Genomic DNA, 25,524 nt, shown 5'->3' with positions numbered 1-25,524 from the left:
GAGAGCAAAGCCAGTGTGCAGCAACCACATAGCATACCATCTTTGCCCAACATGGCAGGAAGAGAGAGAAAAGAGATCCTGCCTTCTCTAGGATATTATAATAAATGAAATGCAAGTTAAACAACAATAACGAAACAAACATGAAGCCCCTGTTACTGCTCAGCCACGTGATGCATAACATTTAAGCAGAAGCCACTAGTAAATGTGCCACGTTTGTCAAACACAGTGGATGCAGGCATCCGCTCCAGGGGCCTCAGAGCTGAAGCTTATAATCTGCCCTCCATATTCAGGCTTGCTTTGCCTGACCCCAGAGCCTGGCCTCTCCAGCTTGGTTGCTAAGCCCTGAAGCATCCTGTTCTTCCCAGCATGGCTGGATACTATTCTTAGTCACCAGTAATTTGGATTTTATGTTCATTTCCTTGTCCATTTTAAAAACACACAATGGTGAGTCAAAGACAGGCAGCAGAGGCATGTTAAGGGGGAACTGGAGTCTGGAACCCAACCCAGTGATTAAACTTCGGGGTCACACTGGTACATTATGAATCTTTCCTTTAAATATAGACCAGTTGTATTTGTTATGGAGTGGGTGACTCAGGCCTGTCATGCTAAACTGGTCACTTAATTGTGGGGAAATATGCAGCCTGAATAAAATATGCTGGAGAGCCCCACAGAGGGAGATAAGGCCCTGAGCTTCTAGAATTCAGATAAAGGCAAAGTCAGAAAGAACTCCTGTGCTGAAATAGCACTGTTTTGTTGTTGTTGTCTGATGCTAGTCTTAGGGCTTGAACTCATGGACTTTTTTTCCCCCTCAAAGCTAGTGCTCTACCACTTGAGCCATAGCTTCATTTCTGGCTTTTTGGTAGTTAATCAGAGATGAGTGTCATGGACTTCCCTGCCAAGGCTGGCTTCAGACTGTGATCTCCAAATCTCAGCCTCCTGAGTAACTAGAATTACAGGTAGGAGCTACAGCACCTGGCTGATGTGTTTCCTTTTTAAATGGCTTACTATTAAGCATCTTGAATGATATAATCAGTCCTGTGACAGATTTGAGATTGTAGAGTTTCTTAACAGTGATGATAAACATAGTGATGAGGCACCAAAATCTATTTTAAGATTGAGCTTATGTGGGACTCTTCATTTGAATAACATTTCGCAATTCATGGCCAATTAATTTGGTAACAATATTTAGTTTGTCTTGTTTTTCCCATCTGTGCCTCTCTTATTATTATTGCCTTTCTTAAAATGAATGTGTTGGTGTGTTGCAAATATGTGTACAGCTCAGTGACTTTCCACAGAGATCACCTATTGTAGTAACTACTCAGATCCTATATCAGGGAGCAGAGCCTCTTTTCTCCCTCTTTCATGTGAAAAAAACAACAACAAAGCTAGCCACTTTCCTGTGCTTTAAGACCAGGCATAGGTTTGTTTTCTTTATGGATTTTGAATAACTTAAGTGATACATTGCATTCTCTTTTGTATATGGTTTATTTTTCTTAGCATCCATGTTATGGGAACTCATAGTTTGTTCATCCTGATTACTGTAAATGGTCCATTGCATAAATGTCCTTCAATATATTATGTAATTAACAGGCATTTGTGCTTCCATAAATAGTCTATTCTGAATATACTTGCTTGCGCTTTTTGGGACACACACATATATGTATACATATACATACATATAAAAGAGTATTACTTGGGCATAATACTTATGACACATATACAGACACAAATATATATTATACATATATAAATAATTATACATTATATAACACATAGTCCATATGCTATATATATATATATATATACATACATATACATACCTCTATATACTACATGGACACATACATATTTTCACATTATTGGACCGTACAAAGCTACATCAATTCCACTCAACCCCCATGGCTGTAAGAAAGTTCTAGTTGTTTTATACCTTGTCATCTCTTAATATTATGCTTTTTTAAAAGTCATTTTTGTAAAGACACCTTTCCTTATAGTATGTATAATTATTGTCATTTTCATTATATCATTTTACAGCCAGTGAGTATTTTCTATCAGAATTTACATAAATGCCTGTAACTTTAATATAGCTAGTAATGCTAGTCATTGCAAAGTAAATCTAAAAATAAAATGTTGATAGATCAATTTTTTTCTATAAGGAATTTCTAAGTCTTCTAATAGATAGAAAAAATATTGCCACTGGTTTTAGAAAAATTAGGATCAGGAAATGGAGCTGACAGGCACTGAAATTCAATATATTTCTAGATTATACCTTCTAAAACTGGCTTGATGTAATCTCAATTAGAAAGAATGCAAGCACAACCATTCAATTGTTTCCATGAGTTACTGAGTCTGACTTTTACAAACTACAGAAGTGATCAAAACTAGTTAACTACTCAAACCCCTTTAACAAGAAGAATCAACAGATAATGGAGAGAATCCTGGCTTATGGTCATGACTATGAGAAGGTAGAAGACCCAGGACCAGATGCTAGGCTTCCAGCCTTCTAGACAATACTGGCCACCCAGGTATTAGAGGTCAATGAAGCACAAGTCCAACCAAAAGCCTTCTGGAGTTCCCTTTAACTGTGTAGGAATGGTAATGGCCATTGGAATCCTATTGTTAGGGGGGAGACTTGCATATGTAGATATGGCTTAACTGTTGTCACTGTCAGACATTAATAGGAGAATAAAGTAGACTTGTTGAAAGGTATTTTGATTCATGCATAGTCCTGAATATATGTATGCATGTATGTACATACATATACATATATATGTATATTCTTACAGATGATTTTCAAGTGAAGTCCTCTAGCTGGCTTTAGTCTGTGCTATCTGTAGCAGGGAGAAGAGTTCACACTCTGAAGTCATACAGATATGTCCAGAACTGATACTTCTGTTGACCTCAGTAGACTTTTTGTATGTCCTTTAGCTTTGCTAATCCTCACTAATAAAGTAAAAGCTCTTACAATGAGATGTTATGAAAACCAAATGAGATTCTGTGTGTGTGTATATGAGAGAGAGAAAGAGACAGAGACAAAGAGACAGAGGAGGAAGAGAAGGAGGAGAAGAAGGATAAGGAAAAGGAAAAGAAGAGTTGTTAACCAATTTCTTCCTTTATTTTCCCCACTCCATCCCTACTCCAGTAGAGGCACATGAGCTTACATTGTACTCTGAGTGGGATTCCTCAGAAATGGACTAATGAATAAGAATGACAATATTTTAGCTGCTGGTTCTATCTTGGACATATAGGACTACAGAGATGAAACAAATTGCATAAAGCTCCCAGTTTTCCCAAAGCATGGTAGTGCTGTTGGAATTAGCCATATATGACTTCCCATGAGTCTCAAGCAGAAAGTGGAATCTGGCTGCAAAGAAGATATGTGTGTGCCTGCCAGTGTCTTGTTGTGCAAGCACAGCCAGCTTCAGATGTCAGCTGTGAGGACAGATTCCATTGACAGGGCAGACCTTAGATCCCTAGATGACCTGAACCCAGAATCAAATGGAAACCATCTAAACTGGCCAGCTATGTAGTTGTGATCTGGAGATGTGTCACATTTTGTCTAACTGAACATACTCTGATGTGTGAGGACTACATTCAAGTCCAGACATAGAAGTAAACAACCATCTTCTCAGCAAATTCATATCTGTGCAAGGCCATCTGGGCTTACCATCCTCGCTAGTGGAAAAGAGCAGGAAATCAGAAGGATGACTCAGATGGCTTTCTATACCCTGAACAACTATCACATTTTCCACTCATTCAAAGTGGGGTTCAAATCCTTTTAGTAAAGGAATTAATTAGCATTGTGTTTCTTTTATACCTTAAGAGAGTGAGGCAGACAAATCATTCCAAGGCTATGTGGGGAAGTGCCTGATACATGCAAATGGTCATTACTCTTACATGGAGAATCTAATTAACACCCTGTCTCTTGTTACCCAAGAATTAAGTGGTAATTGCAGTGGCTGTTCCTTGAGGCTATAAATACTTTCTACTAAAACTGTACTAGTAGAGATTTTTCAGCCTATATCCTAATAGCCTATCAGGATATACATGAGGCACACTTATCAGATGGCCTTATTAACATAAACATTTGGATTTTTACAAAGCATTCTTCACTGTTATTAACCAGAATTAATGTCACAGGTAATAGGAGAGGAAAATCCTAGAACCAGAAACTCAATAAGTTTCCTAATGTATTCATAGCAAATCACGTATCTCTTGCTTGAATATTTGTTGTGCTTTCTACTGAGGTCCATGGAGAACAGCCAGGCACCTATCACCATCTGGCCAGGCTAATTCTGGATAGCTGCAGCTGCAGCCCAGTGTCTGCTAATCACAGCTCCAGGTTCTCTCCATACTAAATAGCTAGCTCAAGTTGCTGCATGGTAATCTACTCTAGGCAGTCTTACCTTCTAGTAAGAGAACCAGATCTTTTTCCAGCACCAGAAGTCTTTTCTAATTCATAAACCCCAAGAAAATATTTCTTTTCTGTCCTTTCAGTGGTTCATATCAGGCTTTCAAGACTACTCACTTGGATTGCACATCCCACAGTATTAAATTCTCTTACATGCATTCTTGCAGTAGTCCCACCACTGGTTCACTCTGTTCTGATTTTCTACCTTTATAGTCAATTCAAAATTAATGATCCAAAAGCCCATGTCACTCTCAGTTCATAAAATTCACTAATTCTATGTTGGCTACAGGATAGAGCAAACTTCCTGGGTTCACACTCAAAGTTTTTTTTTTTTATCACCTGGGGCCTAGTCTTGAGCAGCAATAAAATGTGATAGCTAAGAATTCAGATTGAGGTCACTATATGGGTCCACTACTTCCTTAATATCCTGCCATTAAATTAGTTACTTGCTCAGTTTATGAGTCTAATAACACTCACTGTTGTGGGGATTAAATTAGGTGAAGATAATCTGCCCAGTACTTTTACACTGAAAAATACTCCTTAAAGGCAGATGAGATGGTACTAATAACAATTACTTTTCAGAATTATTTGCCATGACTGGCCAGTATTCCTGCCAGAATTATCTCTTGAGCCAGTATTGTCTGAATGTTTAGACATTAAGTTTTTTCAATGGAACAGGGCTTAAATACTGACTCTACTACTTGCTAATGTGACTTAATCTCTCAGGCCATCTCTGTTCTCAAGGAAATGTGTATAACAATTCCCTACTTACAAGAATGTTATGTGAGTATTAAATGAGAGTACGCACCTGAAAAACACATCTATCTTGGAATTATGAGTCAGAAAAATAAGCCTTTCCTGTCCTGTTTTGAACAGATTTTAATGCTTAATGTACAGTCTTTCATTCCTAGGGTATGCTTTTGCTTTTTTCCCATTTTACACCCCCCTCCCCCCCCCCCCCCCCCCCCCCCCCCCCCCGCAACATACCTTACTCTCTTATTTGTAACTTTTCAGGTCTACCACTTTGAAACTTAGGTCAAATGTTTCTTCCTCTGGGAAGTCTTCCATGATGTCTCAGCAGGAAGATTTTCAGGAATGAGTTACTTTCAGAGTACAAAAGAGTGCTTTCCTGAAAGAACTAAGACATGCTTTACTACCCTATCAATGTAATGATCAGTTGGAGGAATGATTTTTCACTTCATCTCCAGAGTGGTTCAATAAATGCTCAGGAAACTGAGCTAAATTCCTTCCAGTACCTACTTCTTTTGTCAAAAATCCCAGAAGTTAAAAAGAAAAATTAGTGGTTACATTACTCAGGTAATGAGTACATTTCTTTTTTGGACAGTATATAATTGTAACCCCTCTGTATATCACCTTTATAATGAAAATAAATAAAAATTTAAAAAGTATAACATATGTATGTATAAAAAATCAAAATAAAATCCCTTTGCATAATTAATAAAAAAAATTAGTAGCAACGCACCATCTGTGAATAAAAAACTGAGCAAGAAGGCGAGGTTCTGAGTTCAAACCCCTGTCCTGATGTGCATGCGTACACATGTACACATGCACATAAATGCGCGCACACACACACACACACACACACACACACACACACACTCCCAGAAGTTTAGAAATCAGAGTTATAAAGTGAAGACAAGACAAATGGACTGGCAACTTGAACATGAGAATGGTTAAGTCATGTACCTTTGGCCCTTGCTTATGTCCTCTTGGGCTAGGTTTGAGCAGTCGGCCAAAGCTCTCCACTGAGCAAGAAGCTACTACCAAAAGCTCCTCCCAGACACATGCCAGTCACTCTGTTACCCTGACTTCTGTTGATGTACTGAAGCTGGTCCTTTTGCTCTAGCCTTCTCCAGGATCTGGAGAAGAGGCCTCTTGGAGTCTTCATACATACATACTGGTTGGAGCTATCACTGGATAATCCTCCAAGACATCCCCAATCCCTTAAAGGGATTGTTAGGCATGGGAAATGGCTGTTACCTCTGAGTTAGTAGTTTCTTCCATAAAATTTTTACTCCTGATAAATCAGCCTTAGAGGAGAACTTCTAAATACTTTCGCTACTATCCATAGTCATAACAATGACATGACTCTCCAGGTCTGAGGAGTCATGGGGGACTGACAGTAAAGGCTTGGATCTAGAAACATTCACAAATCCATTCTTTAACACCTAATGGCCAGCTGACTGTGGAAAACCAACTTTGTCTCTTGGTGTTTTCGTTTTTCACATGTAAGAGAGAGACAAGACCACCTAATTCATGAAATCATAATGAGCATTAAAGCTCCAAAATCTTCTTGGTAAAACCTCCCAAATAACCAGTCATGTTTTTAAATAAATTTTCATTTATGCTGATGTCATAGAGTAGTGATAAAAATACACAGAGGCTGGATTCAAAAGCACAGACCTGGATTCAAACTCTGACATGCCCACTTCAGACTGTCACTCAGAAGACCTGCTTCTCTGTGCCCATTTCCTGATCTATGGAGTGGAAATAACATCATGTCTCTGAAAAACCATGGGATATGAGTGAGCTCCAGAAAGCCAAGTGCTAGCCCAGCCCTCTGTCCACAGGGGGCCCTCAGAAGTGAGTGTCCACCTCCTTGGTTTATACATGTTTCAATCACTCTTGTGCATTATGTATAGTACACTTCCGAGAAAGTCTGCTTGGTTAAATCCCATGTTCTACTCAGCCTTGAATACATTCAACTTGTAAAGGCCATTTCTGTGTTCTCTATCGGTAAACTTGTCTAACATTCTGCTGAGGGACCTTGCAAGAGGCTATCTCTTTTCACTGGCTTTAGAACAGACCTAACTGGACTCCTGTCGTGACAAGCTAGCTGTAAACACTCAAGAGGAACAGTCACAATTTCAACCTTCTTAGAGTTGAGAACCACTAATTCCTTGCCAGTCAGCCTGATATGGCTACTTTTCATAGACCTTTCTAAGGGATGCTTCAGGGTCCTCTTGGGAGCTTTCCTGCGCAGGGAGCAAGGAAGCCGTGGCTGACTTATTTAGGGGGAACTTTATGTGTTGGTTCGTTACTCATGGCGGGGGGTGTTATAAACATGTAACAAACTTCCGTATATACACATGAGGCTAGACATTCAGGCTCTTCTCCCTAACAGAAGATCAGAGAGAAGTTCTCCTCTTCTGTATGATACTGAAGAATAGGTATCTTCTAGGCAGTAAACTGAGTATTCAGATTACGAAGAAAATAGAGTACAATCATCCATTTCAAGTGAGCAGTGAACTTGCAAGTGATGTTGATACACAGATTATTCTTTATCCTTAGGGGTTCAAAGTGAATTTCTCCTTTCTGTCCATAATTCTGACCACCTCGATCATTTCTACAAATAGAAAAGGATGTGTATGTGTGTGTGCCTGTTCTGGTACTTGTGTGTTTATCTGTTTTGGGGGGGGTAAGCAGGAAGAGCACAGAAATGGAGGGACAAAGCATGAACAAATGCAGCAGGGGTACTCACTAGACACTATACAAATGAAAATGAACTATACAACTTGTGGGTGGGGAAGGGAGAAAGTACTGGGAGACAGCAAGGGAAAGAGTGACATTTTGCAAAAAGAAATGTACTTTATATCTGGCTTATGTAACTGTAACTCCTCCATACATCACCTTGACAATAGCAATAAAACAAAGACCTGTATTCTCTACTCCTCATTGATTGCATCCCAGGGTTCATTTGGATATTTTGCAGGAAAAATAAATGTTTTTGAGATATACTTTTCTCATCTCAATAGACTAAAAATATACTAATAGTTGGAGCATGGCCTTCACAATTAAATAATTTTTCCAAGCCCCAAATTCACAGGTGGACACACTCTAAGGAAGCCTTACTATGTATCTAAAACGGGGATCATTTTTGAGAAAATCCTTCTATATTCATTTCTTACAAGCCCCCAAGGAATAATTTTGTGAACCTATTGAAATGTCCATCCACATCTTAATATTCATGAGTAGATTGACAGAGAGGTCAGAGCACTTGCTACAGAAGACCTGGATTCGAATTATGAAGTCCTTGAGACACTAGCACAAATGTGAGTCCATAAATATTTTTTAACACAGCAAGTCAATGTTTTATCCAATGAAGAGAAATCTTATGTTAAGAAGCCATCCTTTGCTTGTTCATTCATTCATTCATTCATTCATTCATTCAATGAATGGTAATTGTTGCTACTCCAGGAGACTCGGAGTATATAATAAAACAAAGTTTCTACCTCTGTGAAGTTTCTATGTTTAGGAAGGAGCCAGGAAATAAATACAGGGGCAAGCTAAGAGTCCAGAGTCCAGTGCTTTGTACTGTGATTGGCACTAAAACAAAAAAGAAACATGGTGTTGCTGATGTATTTAATGTCTGTCCAGGTGTAACAGAGGGGAAACCCTTGGCACTTGCAGAGGAGAGCTTGCCAAGAAAGGACATGTAAATAGAGAGCAGAAGGACACAGGCAGCCATCCCTGAGAGGAGTGGCAAGAAGGAGAGACCAGAAACAGGGACAAGGACAAGACATCCAAGGCAGGAAAGAGCTGGGGTCAGTGGTCCTGGAGTGGGGCCCACTTTGGGGCAGCTCAGCAACAGTGGGAGAGGCAGGGGTCCCAGTACTCACGTGAACAGGCTAGTAAAGAACAGCATAAGCAGCGTCTCCTCATGTCAGGAAGGAAAACGTAAAGGATGTGTGAACATAGGGAATACCATAGACTCCACCACAGGAAGTTGAAGGGAATGAGTTCTCTTTTCTCTGGAAGTAGGAAATAAATTTTTCTCTTGGCAAGCAAAGGGGAGATGTAGGAACCTAAGAAGATACGGCAAAGCTTGAAATAGTTTCTCTGAAGGGAAGGGTTAAGGAGAGAGGAGGAAAGAGAGTAAGAACAAGAATGAGAGTTAGAGAGAAAGAGAGAGGAGGTCAGAGAGAGAATGAATTAGCAAGAAACAGTTGACTAAGGAGACAGAGATGGCTACGTATCACCCATCTCCCAGCCAGTAGGAGGCTGTGAATTTGTAGAGTTAACCACAGGAGCAAATTAAGATTTTTTGGGAAGGGGGGTCCGGTCATGGGGCCTGAACTCTGGGCCTGGGCACTGTCCCTCAGCTCTTCAGCTCAAGGCTAGCGCTCTACCACTTGAGCCACAGACGCTACTTCCAGCTTTGTTTTCTTTTTGCTTATGTGGTGCTGAGGAATCGAACCCAGGGCCTCATGCATGCAAGGCAAGCACGCTACCACTGAGCCACCTTCCCAGCCCTGCAAATTAAGATTTTTATCCTGCAGGTTACAGAACTTCAAGTAGGGTCCATCTTATTCATGTAAAGTAGCATGCATATGTCTTTGGCCACATTGTTAAAGAGAGATATCTATGAGAAACTCACTCATATGTCAACAGAACTAGAGATAGATTATGCGATTGTTTATGTTAATTTCATTCTGTATTGTTAGAAGCATTCATTATGACACTTCACGATTAGATATATTTCCTATGTGTATCACATTAGAGTTTATTGTGCTGTCAACAGGAGAGTGTAGAGAATCACAAAACTCTAGAACTAAAAGATTCTATCTATCCTATCGACTTTCTTTCAAGGAGAAAAGTCAGACCACCCAAAAAGGAGGCAATTCCTTTTGTAAAGTCTTATAAAGAGTTAGCTGCAGTCATGAGTATGTCCAGGACTTCCAATCCTTAAGGTTTTCTTCTAATTCAATGCACACTAAGACTCTTTCTCAACGTTATTATTTCTTAAATACCGTGGAAGATAATACTCATTTTCAACTTGTCCTTCAAAGTCCTTTACTTTGGAAAAAAAATCCTTACTTATTATTTTTCCATAATGTGAGCAAAATTAAAAGCCATGAACTCTGGCTTCCTCAAATCAGCACTCCTATTTCTGTTAAAGTCTCAGTCTCAAGGCAGTGAGACCAGAGTCAATGTTATTTCTTTTTCTGCTCAAGTAAGCTTGCTAAATCGACTTCCTCCTGGGAATCTCATCAACACAGGATTTCTCACTTCATCTCAGTGTGTGACTCCTTTTAACAAAATTTAATATATGAGAATAAAAATTTATTGAACTTGTAAATTAGGGGCTGATCTGTGTATCAACATGGATATCTGTATTAGAAAAAGCTTTCTTGAAGAGTCCCTTCAATTCGATAAAAACAATAAATAAAGACAATTTGACAGGAAGACAGAGGGGAAGGAAAATGAAGAAAGGACAATGACACTATTAATAAAAGGCAAAGAGAGAAGAGGTTGCATCGTGTCTGAAGTTATGATGACAGTGAATGGGAAAATGTAAATGCATTAGGACACAGCAGCTGGGAGACATAAACATAAAGGAATTAAACTCAGCATTAAGTGACTGTATCGGTGACCACTTCCATAGTAGTTGTTTTTCGCAAAAAGAAAATAGGATTCAATAGAAATGTCTTATTTTAGGAGCCAGTGGGGGCTGTGGAGACCACAACACAGGAGTAATAAACTTGGAATTGGAAGTTGCACTGCTTTGTTTGACTCCTAAGCCACTTGTACCATGGGAGCAACCCAGAAAAATCACTTAGTGGCTGGGTTTCTGTGTCCTCATCTGTCAAAGCAGATTACTTCTCCCCTGGAATATGGTAAAAATGAATGTGAACAATACAATATCTAGCATTAGATAAAAACCATGATTACATTACCTTCAAACACATGGAAATATATAGCAAACTCATCACAAGGAAATGTATTCACTTGACACAGATCCCCTCACCCCAAGCCTATTCAACATACTGCTCCAGAAACTTCTAATTATTTTTCTCTTTGCCATAGAGGGCATAAATTTTATGATTTAAAGAACAAGCTGTAAAAATAATGACAGTTGGGGAAAAAAAGAACAAACACAAAATTTCCCTCCAAACAGATCAATTGATTTGACTTCCATAAGTCTAAACCAAGTTGATGTCAATCCCATGATTAAATCACCGGTGTCACAACTGCAGTGCTGCTTGATTGCATGGAATAATCTGGAATGGGTGAAGAAAAAGTCATCCTTTTGAGGACTGAGGCAAAGCTTAATTATAACTTCACACTGTTCAATTCCTTGCTACTTTGAACTTTATCATTATAATGAACTTGGAAAATTTTAATGGGTCTTTTAAAAACTAATTTTATAGAATTTTTTATCATGAGTAAATCTGGTAGACAGAGGTTGGACAGGTATCTGAGAATGTCCCCAGGGATCTGACAGTGGGAGCTGGTGAGAACTGTCAGCTGCCAGAAAAGGAGTCACTTACCTCCGTACAGCCAGGTGAGTTATTATGTCAGCCTTTTTAATCTTTCAGGAGTGATCATTTTAAACTCAAGCACACTGAAAGGGAGTGTATTGAGAAATCTCTTTAAAAGAAAGATGTCTTTTTTCCCTCCTCTTTCCCCTAAAGGCTTGCTCTACAGGACTGCACCTGAACTTGAATCGACACCTCAAATGGAGAAGCCTGACATTCATTCATGAGATGAATGAGAAAGCAGCTCTTACCTCCGGGGATTTATAAAGGATAAAGAAAGAACAAATGTTGCTCTTAGAAAATGTTGTCAAAGAAAAACTACTTTGAAAAATCCAAAGGCTCTCAGGATAATAGGGGTGAATCTGAAACGTTTGCAGGTGAGGATTGAGGAGAATAGCATGGAAACTGGGCCTTGAGTGGTAGGTTAGGCATTAGCAAGTAGAAGTGCAGAGACTGGGGTGAATGGAGTACCTCCGTTTCCCAGGCTGGAAACTGGAAGATGTAGGAAGGCCAACCATCTCTGTCTGCCCAGGACTGAAGTTTTACCTAGGTGTCGGGACCTGAGGTGTCAGTTCTGGAAAAGTTCTGATGAGCTGTCACCCTGAGACAGTCAAGATTGGCTGAAATGCTCTGGGGGCATCTAACATTCCTATGCAGCAAGGAAGAGTCTCTTGAGAGGTGATGTGTGGGTATAACCCCTATATCTCAAATACTTGGGGAAGGAGGGCTCTGAACACTGGCCTAACAAACTATCTTCTCTCTGCCATTTTTTCAAATTAATTTTTATTTATTTATTTTTTCTTTTCGGTTTCTATCTTTAATATAACATAATGGTGAGGAACAGGTGGGTTACAGTTACCTAAGTAAGGTAATGAGCACATTTCTTTTTAAACAATGTGAAGCAGTTATACAAAAGCATTTTGATCCCACAGTCAGGTGGAATGTGTCTTCATCAATGGCACCCCTTCCATCACTCTCCCCCATTCTTTTTGAAATGTTTATTTTTACATTTTAATTTAAATTTTATTGTTAAGGTGATATACAGAAGGGTGATGTTAAATAAGTCAGGTAATGAGGACATTTCTTCTTGAAAAGTGTCACCCCTTCCCTTATTTCCTCCCAGTTTTCCCTGTACTGAACCCTCACCCCTATATTTCCAATATAGTGTCTAGTGAGTATCACTGCTGAATTGGTTCACTCTTTGTCCACTGTTTCTGTGCTTCCCCCTCCTTTCCCTAAATCAGATAAATTAATATACATGACAAAGGGTACAGAAATCAAAAACAAAAAAGGAATAAAGGGAATAAACCAAAGAAAAGGGGGGAAAATAAACCCACAAACAGTACAATAAAAATGCCTCTTATTTCCATTTCTTGGAGTTCACTTCAATAAACTCTATTTTATATGACCATATGCACATAGCTATTGAGCCCTTGTGATCCTCTCCTAAGAATATCTTCCTTTGTTCTCACTATGTGAATGTTTAGAGTGTTGTTTAATTCATCATGTCCAAGTATAATTATTTGTCTTCTACTATCCATTGGGTTTACTTGAAGATTTACAGGCAGATTCTAATTATTACAAATGAGGGAAATCGTGCAAAGAAATGCAAATCAAAACGGCAATGAGATTCTATCTCACCCCTGATACAATTGTCATTATTAAGAAAACTAATAGTAATAGATGCTGACAGGGATGTGGCCAAAAGTGAATGATACTACACTGTTGATGGGAATGTAAACTTGTTCAACCATTCTGGAAAGCAGTATGAAGTTTCCTCAAAAGACTACACATAGAGCTTCCCTATGACCTAGCTATCCCACTCCTAGGCATTTACCCAAATGACCACAAACCAGGCCACACTAAAGCCACCAGCACAACCATGTTCATTGCAGCACTGTTTGCCATAACTAAGATATAGAATCAGCCCAGATGCTCCTCAGTAGACAAAGGGATCAAGAAAATGTGGTATATACACAATGGAATTTTTTGCTTTCATCAGAAAGAATGACATTGCCCCATTCTTAAGGAAATGAAAAGACTTGGAAAAAATTTTATTAAGCGAGGTAAGCCAAACCCAAAGAATCATAGGCTACATAATTTCTCTCATTTGTGTGTGTGTGTGTGTGTGTGTGTGTGTGTGTGTGTGTGTGTGTGTGTGTGTGTAGTGAAAATACCATACAGAGGGTTACAATCACATGAGCAAGGTAATGAGTACATTTCTTATCAAGCATTGTTACCTCCTCCTTTGTTTCCCCTAATTAGAATGTGCCTTTCTGCCATTTTTATTGTTTCTTTGTCTCTAAGTCTCTCCTCCTCATAGTCACCTTGGGACTTGATTGAGGAAGACCAGGATCAATGAACAAACATTTTGTGACAACAGCCAAAACTGTCCCTTAGGTAAACAGTGCCTCCTTTCTATGGTACCTAGATATCATGAGAACATCCAGGAAAAATGATCAATCATAACATGGCATTGACTGGACTCCTCAGGCCTTACTTGAATCTAAAATTTATGCCAATGCTCCAAAAACAATCTCTGGGTCATTGCATCCCTTTACCTTCTTTTACCTTACTTGTTTTTTTTTAATGAGAGTTTATTTCTTTTTTTATTATTTTATTTGTTTTTTATTGTGAAAATAGCATACAGAGGAGTGACAATTACATGGGCAAGATAATGAGTACATTTATTATCAAACATGTTGCCTCCTCCTTTGTTTCCCCTTCCCATCCCTTCCCATCCCTTCCCATTTCCCTCCCCCTGCCCCCTTCCCCTCCCCCCTCACTCCCCTGGCCAAAGTTGTAAAGTTCGTTTTTCAACATAATGATTTGTACATCTCATTGTTGCAATGGGTCCACCTGTATCCCTATTTATACTCTGGTTTCTCTTCAGATCATATAAATCTTTCACATTTTACCTTACTTGTATGTGTTTGGTTAAATCTCCTTTCTCCAATCTTTTCCTGTATTCCTTACTTTAACCAGAGAGTAAGGTGGGTGCCCCTAGAGCTGGGGCTTTTCTCTCAACAGTTTCACTGTTAAGCTAGGTTAAAAAATAAAAAAGATGGCTAGGCTCTGCCTCTGACTTAAGCAATAAGAATTTCTGATGGTAATGCATAAAGGTATGTGTTTCAGACACATTCTCCAGATGATTATTAAACAAATCTCACCAACTCCTAACTTAAATATTCAACAAGCTTACAATTCTTTCAGAAGTATATGAGGAATACACTTTTTCTCTCTCATGTTTAATGGTTATCAAAAATTCTGTAAAAAATGATCCCCCAAATCAGCCATTTAAAATAACAAGCATTTACTATCTCATGTAGTTTCAGAAATGCAGGATTAGAGTAGCTGGATGGTTCTGATGGGTTGTTGTGTAGCTGTCAGCTAAGGTTATAGTCAATCTCAATCTCAACCATAACTGGAGAATATACTTTCCAAGTCATTAGCATGATTGTAGGATTATTCTTCTACCTAGCTTCTAGTTGGAGGCTTCAGTTCCCTGCCTTCAGTTCCCTGGACTTCAGTGCAATAGAAAAGAGAGTATGTGAAGATATAAAAGCAGGAAGCCACAGAATCATCTTGGAAGCAGCCATCATGCCTTTTCTAAATTGCACCCTGATCTGGAAACTGAGGCCCACAGAAGAGATCACTTTCTCCATTACTCTGTAGATAACATAGCAGGTCTAGAACTAAAATGAAAATCTGTGCAAAATCTTTTAATTATTATTTTTATTTATTGATTGATTATTATATACTTTTAATTATAAAAAGCATTTAATAAAAACTATCATTTAAAATTACATTTACTGATTGATGTCTTCAGTATACACTAGAATTACATATTTACTATTAGATTGAACAATACTAAATACAACCAATTCATGAAATTGAATAACATAAATTTACTTTCCAGAATGGTTGATGCTTCTTGAGAAAGCCTATAAGATATATGTGACCATTAAAAAAAAGTCCTCCAGGTACCAGTGGCATATGTCTATAATCTTAGCTACTCAAAAGACTGAGATTTGAGCATCATAGTTCAAAGCCAATCTGAGCAGGAAAATCCATGGAACTCTTATTTCCAGTTAACCAGCAAAGAAAAAAAAGCCAGAAATAGAGCTGTGGTACTAACCTTGAGCACAAAAGCTCGGGGACAGGGCCCAAGCCCTGAATTCAAACCCCAGTACTAGCACCAAAAACAAGCAAACAAAAAAAACAAAAACAAAACCACAAAAATGTCTGCAATGTTACCTCAAGAGAAAGTAAATTCTCAGTTGGGATGTCTTACAATTTAGTGAATCAGATCCTTAATAGATTATGCTATTTCTCTGACCTGGTCTTTATTTTGCTTGCAATAATTCAGACATTATTAAATGATCAATGACTTGAATTTCTCTTAAACGCATACATCCACCCTAAACTCTCAAGGTGATTGTAAGTCTTACTACTTGACCTAGATCAGAATCAGCAATAATTTTCTTACATTGTTTTTCTCTAGTGTTTTCTCCTGAAAGGATCCCACTCGCAGGAAGAATATGCTACCAGCCATAAGCAGCACAATATAAAATTAACCTAGCTGTTACGTTTTCCAAGAAAATTTGCCACTTAAATGTTATAACTAACTGTGAATGGTTTTATTTAATAGTCCTAGAATAAGGAAAGGAACAATGGAAAAGCTTTTGGAGAATTCATGTGATGTCTCTGAGGTAAATTTGGAGGAAGTATTTACCACAGATCCATCTTTTATTTATTGGTGGCAGTGAGAATTGAAATCAGGTCCTTGCACTTATCTATCAAGCCACTTGGGCCACATCTCCAATCCATTTTTTGCTTTGGTTATTTTTTGGGTAGAGCTTATGCTTTTTGGCCAGGGCTGATCTTAGACAGTGATCCTCTTATCTCTGTCTCCTGTGTACCTGGAATTACAGTGGTGAATCATCCTGTCCAATTTGTTCTTTGAGATACATTAACCCTAAAATAGTGAAGTAGCTTTAAAAACAGATATTACAAAAAAATTGCTGCAGAGCCCACAGCTCTCGTTTATAATTATAACATTTTTAAAAAGATGATTAGAAGGAACTGAAGTCCACATTCAATACTTTCTCTAACTCATCATAATAGCGATTCTTGACTGTTGACTGAGAATCTGCCTTTACCTATGAATTTTTATCTACATGTTCAAATATCACAGCCCCTATTAATGTAGAGGAAGCAATTTTACAGATGATATTAAAAACTTGCCCAGTTGAGACATGAGTCTTTTCAGCCCAATAGGACAAAATACCACCAGAATCTACGTTGAGCTACTGTTTTGCAAGCACACCCATGCATGTGGTTCATGGATTAATTGATCTCCAAAGATTGAGGAATGAGATGAGCAGGTGTTAATGTGTATTTTATACATGAACAACCCTGAAACTGAGACATGCGGACAAGGAAGTGGTTTTGCCCAGGATCTCCATAGTTAGGAAGTGACAGAGTCAGGTTAGAGATCAATGTCTTTTTGATGCGCCAGCTCAGGCACCTTCCATACCTCCACACCACTCTGCTTGGAAGAGAGTTTTGCAATCATGACAGTCATGTTTAAAGTGATAAGACCACACAACATCATGTTCTTTTCATTTTGTGGAGTTTGGAGTTATGTGCTAAACCATCCCAATATTTCTACATGAAAGCTTTGTAAATCTTAAGAGGTGAACTAAGTTCCCTTTTAAAAAATAGATGATTTTAAAAGAGAAGGTTTTGGGCTGGGAAGGTGGCTCAGTGGTAGAGCGCTTGCCTTGCATGCCTGAAGCCCTGGGTTCGATTCCTCAGCACCACATAAGCAAAAACAAAAAAGCTGGAAGTGGCGCTGTGGCTCACGTGGTAGAGTGCTAGCCTTGAGCTGAAGAGCTGAGGGACAGCGCCCAGGCCCAGAGTTCAGGCCCCACGACAGGACCAAAAAAAAATAAAATAAAATAAAAGAGGAGGTTTTAATGTGGACAAGATTCTGGTTTCAATACTTAGCATAGGAAACAAAGTGAATTCTATATTACACTCGCCCATTAATTTCTTAGTTGTAATTACCATCTGTTACATGTGTATTTATATAAAACAAAGATTATTTCAAAGAAACAAACTTAAGGAAAAAAATACAATACATTTCGCATATGTTTTTAATGTGGCTAATGAATAATAGTAAGTCTTTTCAACAATGAAAATACATGAAACATTTTTTTCCTAAACATTCATTTGATAGCCATTGAAATAAATTCGTAGAAAAAGTAAGTACTGAGCTTGGAGCCAGATCCACTAAAATTTAAATCTTATTCCTCTAACTTATATGCCATGTGGATTTGGACATAATGGTATTTCCAAAACTCAGTTTCCTGATCTATAAAATAGTAGCGACTCAGACAGTGACTAGAAGGCATAAAGCCCTTCATAGGTTGCTTGTCATGAGTGAAAAGTTTAACTTTTTTTCTTTCTTATCTGTCTGAATGCTGGGGGCATGCGTTCTTGCTAGAAGGCCTCATTTATGTGAGGAAATCCCAACCTAACTCAACACAGCAACCAGGGAAACCATAATTCCCCAAAGCAGAAAAAAATATCTTTTATAGAAGTGAAGATAAATAGAAGAATCTGGTAATATGACAGGACCCTAGAAAGATGGGTAGAAAATGATGACCCAAAAGGTCAGCAGAAGTAGAATTGCAGGTGGGAAAACATGCATGCGTTTATTCACCTACTCACCCATTTAGGAAACAGTTGTGTGCCCACCTTGAAGCAAGCATAGTTTGACAGTCATGGAATTGTAGAGAGGCAGTGGATAGAAAAGTGCACAACTTCATGCAGCTTACAACACACACAGACTTGTGGTACCTACCCTTCAATAGCAAGGGTGAAGTCAATTCCTTATACAACTAGCAAGCCTTTGAATCTTTCTGGGCTCAAGAAGAAAAGACAGGAAACTTCACAAAACCCAGAAATGTCAAGAAGCAACACAAATGAATATCATGAGCATCCACCTGCTAGCCATTGCCAAGCGTCTACAGAGAATTCTCTAAAGCAATTCAGCTCCCCTCATTAAATTGTATGCATTTAAGCACAAGCAGGCTGCAATAGCCTTGGAAGAATTGTATAAATTACAACATGACATTTCCAGAAGATTCATACCACAGCTTCAGCATAGAACATCTTTTACGTTGGTGAAGGAAATACTGTAGGACATTTTAATTGCTCATACACTTCAGTACAAAATAGACTTCTTAAAATAGTGACTTGCGGTATGTGCATAAAGCTGAATATGAGACTATAAACAATGCCTCCGTCTTTCCCTTCCAAAGCAATCCAGTTTGACAATTGTAATGGAGCCTATATAGATTTTGTTCCATGATATCAGCTGCATCTTAAGTTAGCCAATAGCTTCCAATCTTTGTCCTTTTAGAGATAAATAATTTAAAATAGCTGTTCGAAATTCACAGCATTCACTGAGGACCCTTCCTGTTAGGTACAATGTGAAGAACATTTTATACCTAAAAGGCACTCAATCATTGTCTAACTATCCAGTTATTTTTCCCAATTATCTCAGTGATGATACAAAGATCCTGCTTACACATCATAAAGTTAGTCAAAGATGATGAAAGAAAGATCAGCATCCCTCTTTTTTCACAACTCAGGCTTAGCAAGTAACTTAAGGTCACATGACTCAAAAGTAGAAGAATTTCATCTGTACTTTCAACATCAGTTTTCTTTTCACTGAAGCATCTTTTCAAACATTTAGTACATCTATTTACAATACTCTTCATCTTCCTTCCTCTATATACTTACAAGGATTAGGGTCTCATTTTCAAAACCACAATGACATTCATCTTTGATCGGATTCTATAGCAGCAATCAAAACTCAAGGGGGAAATTCCAATGGTCTTGATTTCTTGGGTGTTGTTTTCCAGGCAAGTAGGAAAGAGTAGGAAAGGAGCTAAGCAAGGACATGATTTTTATGACCCACTAAGCTGAAGCCAGGGTGCTAGCTTTTTGTATGCCAGAATCAGAATTGGCAATGGGTTACTGTAGGACAGAGGTAAACCCCAGGGTGAGGTGATGTTCATTCAGCTAATATAGTTCTCTAGGGAAGGAGAAGCTATGACCTGCTGGCTATTAACGTTCCAACAGCTGGAAGAGGGAGAGAAGGTGATGTTCTATCCTGATTGGAGGATATGGGCAGGGGTCAGTGTTGATCACAATTCTTAAAGTCTTATATCCTTAAAACACATCTGAAGGTTAGCACCTGGCTGATGAATACCACACCACTTTGTGGGAAGAAAAAGTGTTTGAGCCAGCAGTTATGTGCAAGTACTATTTTAGGATAAAGATGATAGACAGACAGACAGATGGGTGACAGATCTATGATAGACAGCTGACATTGATAAATGATAAATAATAGATGATAGGTAGACAGAGGATACTTGCAACATGCATTCTAGAAATTGTACTCAGAACCTAGAACATAAGCAAAATTTGAATAGAGGTCCTTGGGTAACAGATTTATAAAACCTCAGTTGCCAAAGTATAATTTTCAAAAACTCATGAAGAGGTGGGTTATAACTCCTTCTCCCCATCCCCATTATTCTACCCTCACAAGCTTTCTGTGAAGAGCCCTTGTGCATCTGTCAAGGAAACGTTGGAACTGTTATGAAAAACATATCCAAATCACTCTTGAGTAACAAATGAAAAAACATGCCCCATTTCCGCAATCAAGGACACTCATCATTAGCTGCTAATTTTAATGCCAAGCATCTCTAATGATTAATGAATTCAGCAACACCACATTCAAAGCATATAAGCACCACATCCTGCTGCACAGGAGATGGTCTGAAGATTAGTATCCCCGATACTGAAGTGACTGTCACCACCCACAGAGGCAACTCAACTGTGAGTTTCTCCATGATTGTGAAACTACTACCATCTCTGTCCTGTGAGTGTGATTCAGTACTGATTAGCAACCCCTGAGATCCCACGCATAACCTTTGGATTTTATCATCCTCTAAAAAGTAACATAAAAGTACAGGTAAGTACTGGTTTTTCCCCATTCATTGCTCTTCCTTAAAATATTTCTTCCTCCAGTATTCGCTAGTCTCTGTGTATTACATCATCTTGCCTCCCACCCCAAAATTGGTTATAGGACCCCAATTGTAACCTGTGAGGCAGCCATTTTCCCCTCTCTTGAAATCAGAAGCAGTACGGCCTTAAACATCTATCTTCCAAATTTCTACCTCTCAAATAGTTAGCCATGAGCCACTATAGCCAATCTTTTATCGTTATATTAGAATATACCCCTTTACTTATATTAAAAACATGTTTACACTAAAACACTATGCCATGTTACACAAGCAGCAAACTCCTTCAGCTCATGCTTATTGTGTCTCTTGCTTGTATCATTTCCCTTTTCTTAATTAGTCTCATGTTGCTTTGTCCATCATGGTCCATAAACATGCAAAATCGACTGCTAATATCACCAGGAAGTGTTCACCTTGAGTTATTACCCTGGAAATGGGATTAAATGGACTGTGCAGCTGGAAGTTGAATGGTTAACTGCTCACCAGCCAGCAATGTCCCATTTGATGATAGCAGTGAAGAAAATGGAAGTCTTAAGGTTGCTAAGGAATGCCCTTCCCTAAAAGCAACATGACTAACAAAAGTTAGAGAAGAGCCTGGATCAGATAACTTCTAATGCCTGGATTAAAGATATAGAAGCGCATCATTTTAAGCACATGAAGATCACAGCTCAAATCAGAAAACATCATGCTAGCTCTGGATGGTCTAAATGATTCAAAACTTGTTATTCTTTACATGATGTGAGATTGAGCAGTGAGCCAGCCAGTGCTGACATGAAGGCAGCTGAAGAAATTTTAGAAACTCCAGATCAGTTTATTAAAGAGGAAAAGGACTAGCAAATGCATAGAACCTGTTAACACAATGAGAGTGCCAACGGATGCTTTTTTTTTTTTTCCAGAACATATCCCCCTTGGGAAGCACTACTGTAAATATACAAGGTTTGTAAATATATGGACATACAAAAATGCATCCAAAATGTAAATGAAATCAGTGGTTATATTTGCAAAATTCAACATCCAGTAAATTTCTAGAAGTTGGTTTGGAAACTCGCTGCCACTTACAGTGTGTGATGAGTCTGAACTAAACATGTGAAAATGAATGCTTTAAACAAGAGAACCACACTGAATAGATATTTTCTACTACATTTCCCATCTATCGGTCTGTCTGTATTTTGCTTGCTGAAGTTAAGCACATTCCCCTTGGAAGCCAGAGGCAATTCTCTACACTTGCACTGTCCAATCTAGCAACTAATAGCTATTAAATTTTAAATTAATTAAATATATAAAAACTCAGCTCCCTAGTCATAGTAGCAATTTCTAGTATATCCACGTCTAAAGCTACCTGTTGTCTAGGCCACACTGAAGATGGAGAATATTGTCATTACTGCAGAATTTTCTATTGCATAGTCATACTCTATAAATAAATATGCATCATTCTGATTCATTTGTTGGTTTCTTTTTTAACCACAACAACTAAACTGTATTCTTTTTTAATTTGTCGGTGGTGGGATTTGAATTCTGGGCTTGGGCACTGTCCCTCAGCTTTTCAGTCTAAGGTTAGCGCTCTACCACTTGAGCTAAAGCACCCCTTCTGGTTTTCTGATAGTTTATTGGAGATAAGAGATTCATGGACTTTCCTGCCCTGGCTGGTTTTGAACTGCAATCCTCAGATCTCAACCTCCTGAGTAGCTAGGATTACAGGTATGAGCCACTGGCACCCAGCTCCAAACTGTATTTTTAAAGAACAGAATTAATTCTTTGAGATCACACTGGTAGACTGAGAAATTCTTCTCCACATTACATAGTCTCCAGAGTTAAATTACTTATTATATTTCCAGTATAAAACTGCTTCTGTCTTTATGGAGGTCTAGGATCAAGACATAATCTGTATATTTTTGTGTTTCCTACTCTCTAATGGGAAATTTCTGTATTTTTATATAATGGAAGGCAAAGGAGACTTCTGAACTATGTAATTCCATCATCTCCAAATAATAAGCTAGGGTTAATATCTGAATGCTGAATTTGTCTACTGGAGGCAGTAGACAAATGGCTCCTGAGAGCAGCCTGTGTAAGATTAACTGGGCCAGGTCCTCAGGGAGACAGAGGGAATGCTTAGCGGCCAAGAGGGTGTGGTGCTGCAGGAATAAGCCAGAGTCCGCGGGCTCTATCCACAATCCAGCATGGCTCTTTATTCTGCAAAGGTTGGGCCTCATGATATTTTAAAAGTGGAAAACATGTCTACCATTAAAACCTAGGTGAGCACTCTAGCTCAATGGTAGAGTGCTTGCCTAGCATGCACAAGGCCTTCGGCTGGTTTGATCCTCAGTACCACAAACAACAAATAACCAAAAGCAAAACACCCAAATACCTTACAACATGTGCACCTCAATCCTTATATTTGTTCTCTTGGGAAAAGGGAAAATAATTGGGCTGTTATGACTACTAAGCAATAACTGACCACAGGGTGGGGAGGTGAAGGCAGGGATCAGTTGCCCCTGCAGGTAAAAGCCAGACTTAGTGTGCCAAGCTTCTTATCGCCAGTGCTGCCTCCTAGAACAGCCTGAATCCTGCTTCTCCACCAGTGTCTGACTACCCCCCTCCCCGGGCAGATTTAGTTTGTATTCTGGCCCCAAGTCCTAGCCAGATGGCCTTGGGCATGCTACCCAGGTTCTTGAAATGCAGGCTAATGGAGCTGAGAGAGGGAGTTAATGTCTCCCCAAAACAAATCAATAACACATAAGATTTCCAAGCTCAAGAATCTTTGCACTTTTACCACTAGATGGAGGTGGAGAAATTATTATTAGCCAACAGAAAAATCATATTTTTCTAAATATTTCTCATTATTTGCCTAGCCAATTGTGCATATATATATATATATCAACAACATAAAGCCAGCTTAAAATAAAAACTATTCTTTCATTTGTTGTATTAGCAAACATTCATTCAGAAGAAAAAAATATTTAAGTATCTGGCTTTGGAACTGCAAAAAGGAATTAACAATTTTGTTCTGCCTGCCCATGACAGAATTTACCACCTGAAAAGAATATTCAATAGGTTCAGTCAAGCCATCAAATTGCCTGATTTTACCCTGATAAGTACTGCCCCTTTATCCAGGGACCGGATCTCCAGGAGGGGATCAAAATGTCTTTTCTCTACTGCTGTGAGTTTAAGTACACAGGAATCTTTCTGAACTTCAAAACATTTGGAATCAAGTATGCAATACAGAGTCAACCATTGCTTGTTTTTCTTGTCCTAAAGATGAAAAAGATAATGCGTACATCTGTAGAATCAAAAGGGAGTCACTTACATCCACTCTACCAAATAAACAAACCAACCAAGCAGAGAGGCTGCAGAGTCTAAAGCATAATCTCTGCCTCAGAGTGACCATCACAAAGCACTCTATCAGAACCACAAGCTTGTTAAAAAGAAAGGAAGAAAGTAAAGCAACTATAATAATATAAAAAAAAATTCTGCGAGAATGGTCACTCACTATCAGTCAGTCCAATGCCTGACTAGCAACACTCTGGTTATTAATACTTGGAACCAAGATTATTCTTTGAAAATATCTAGCATCACCATCTTCCCTTTGCTTTAAAAACTTTCCCTGTGGGAGAGGGAAGGGATAGTGGAAGAACAACAAAGGAGAGAGTAATAATGCTTGATAAGAAATGCACTCATTGCCTTACTCATGTAACTGTAACCCCTCTGTACAGTATCTTCACAATAAAATTAAATTAAAAAAACTTCCTGGCCCCACCCTCCTTGTAGTGCTATTGCTCATTACTGACTGAAATGTATGCATTCCTATGGTTGAGTTCTGCTCTTTCCAAATCATCATCAGATTGTTACATAGGTTGATACAGTAATAGAGTTGTTAGAATTAAATAGCATAACATGTAGAAAATAGCACAGTGTCTGAAGCTCATAATTATACAACAAATGTTAGTAACTCATGTTCATTCACAGAGAGGCCAAGGTGATGGGTAATAACAATTGTGAGGCAGAGATAGAAAGGCATCATTAACATTTTGTCTGTTAATTATCTATTAATAGCAAGTGTGGTCAGGAATATGATCCAAGAAACAGACAAGGCCCTGAACATCATGCAGATGCCGAGTTCAATTTATTGCATTGATATGGTTTTCACAATCAAAAGCTAGGAATGCCTGAGATTTCACTATTTCAGAATTGAAAGAGTACAAATCCAATCGCAACTTCATTTCCACCTATGAAAACCATGCCCTGCCCCCTCTGGCATAACACTGGATGGTGAACTTTGCAATTCTTTGAAATACATCCCTCCACCTCCCCACAATGTATAACTTCTGAAGCCAGAATTCTTCCTTGGGAAATTAAGTGAATAATAACAGAGTCACAGTAATCATTTATCCTTAAGGACGAGTTCCTTCTAGGCTCTATGAATAGTAAAATATGCATTAGAGCATTTTCAAAAATGCTCTACATTCAGTATTGAATAATCTCTAGAAGAGGCATATGGTATAATAATGTGGAACAATCAACATTATGGAGAAAGATGTTCTATCTAGTGGAATAGAAATACAATTCATGATATATTAGTGAGAAGAATGTAAGTGACAAATTAATACCCATTTCAAGGACTCCTTTCATTATGGGATGAATTTTACCCTTTCTCCGGAAGTTTCATATGCCAAAGTCCTGACTTCTATTTCAGAATGTCATTTTGTTTGGGAAATAGGGTTGTGCATATGTCATT

Source organism: Dipodomys spectabilis, unplaced genomic scaffold, assembly GCF_019054845.1.
Source record: "Dipodomys spectabilis isolate Male_0828 unplaced genomic scaffold, ASM1905484v1 ptg000054l, whole genome shotgun sequence".
NCBI classification, from domain to species: Eukaryota; Metazoa; Chordata; class Mammalia; order Rodentia; family Heteromyidae; genus Dipodomys; species Dipodomys spectabilis.
Note: the sequence above shows the minus strand (reverse complement) of the source record.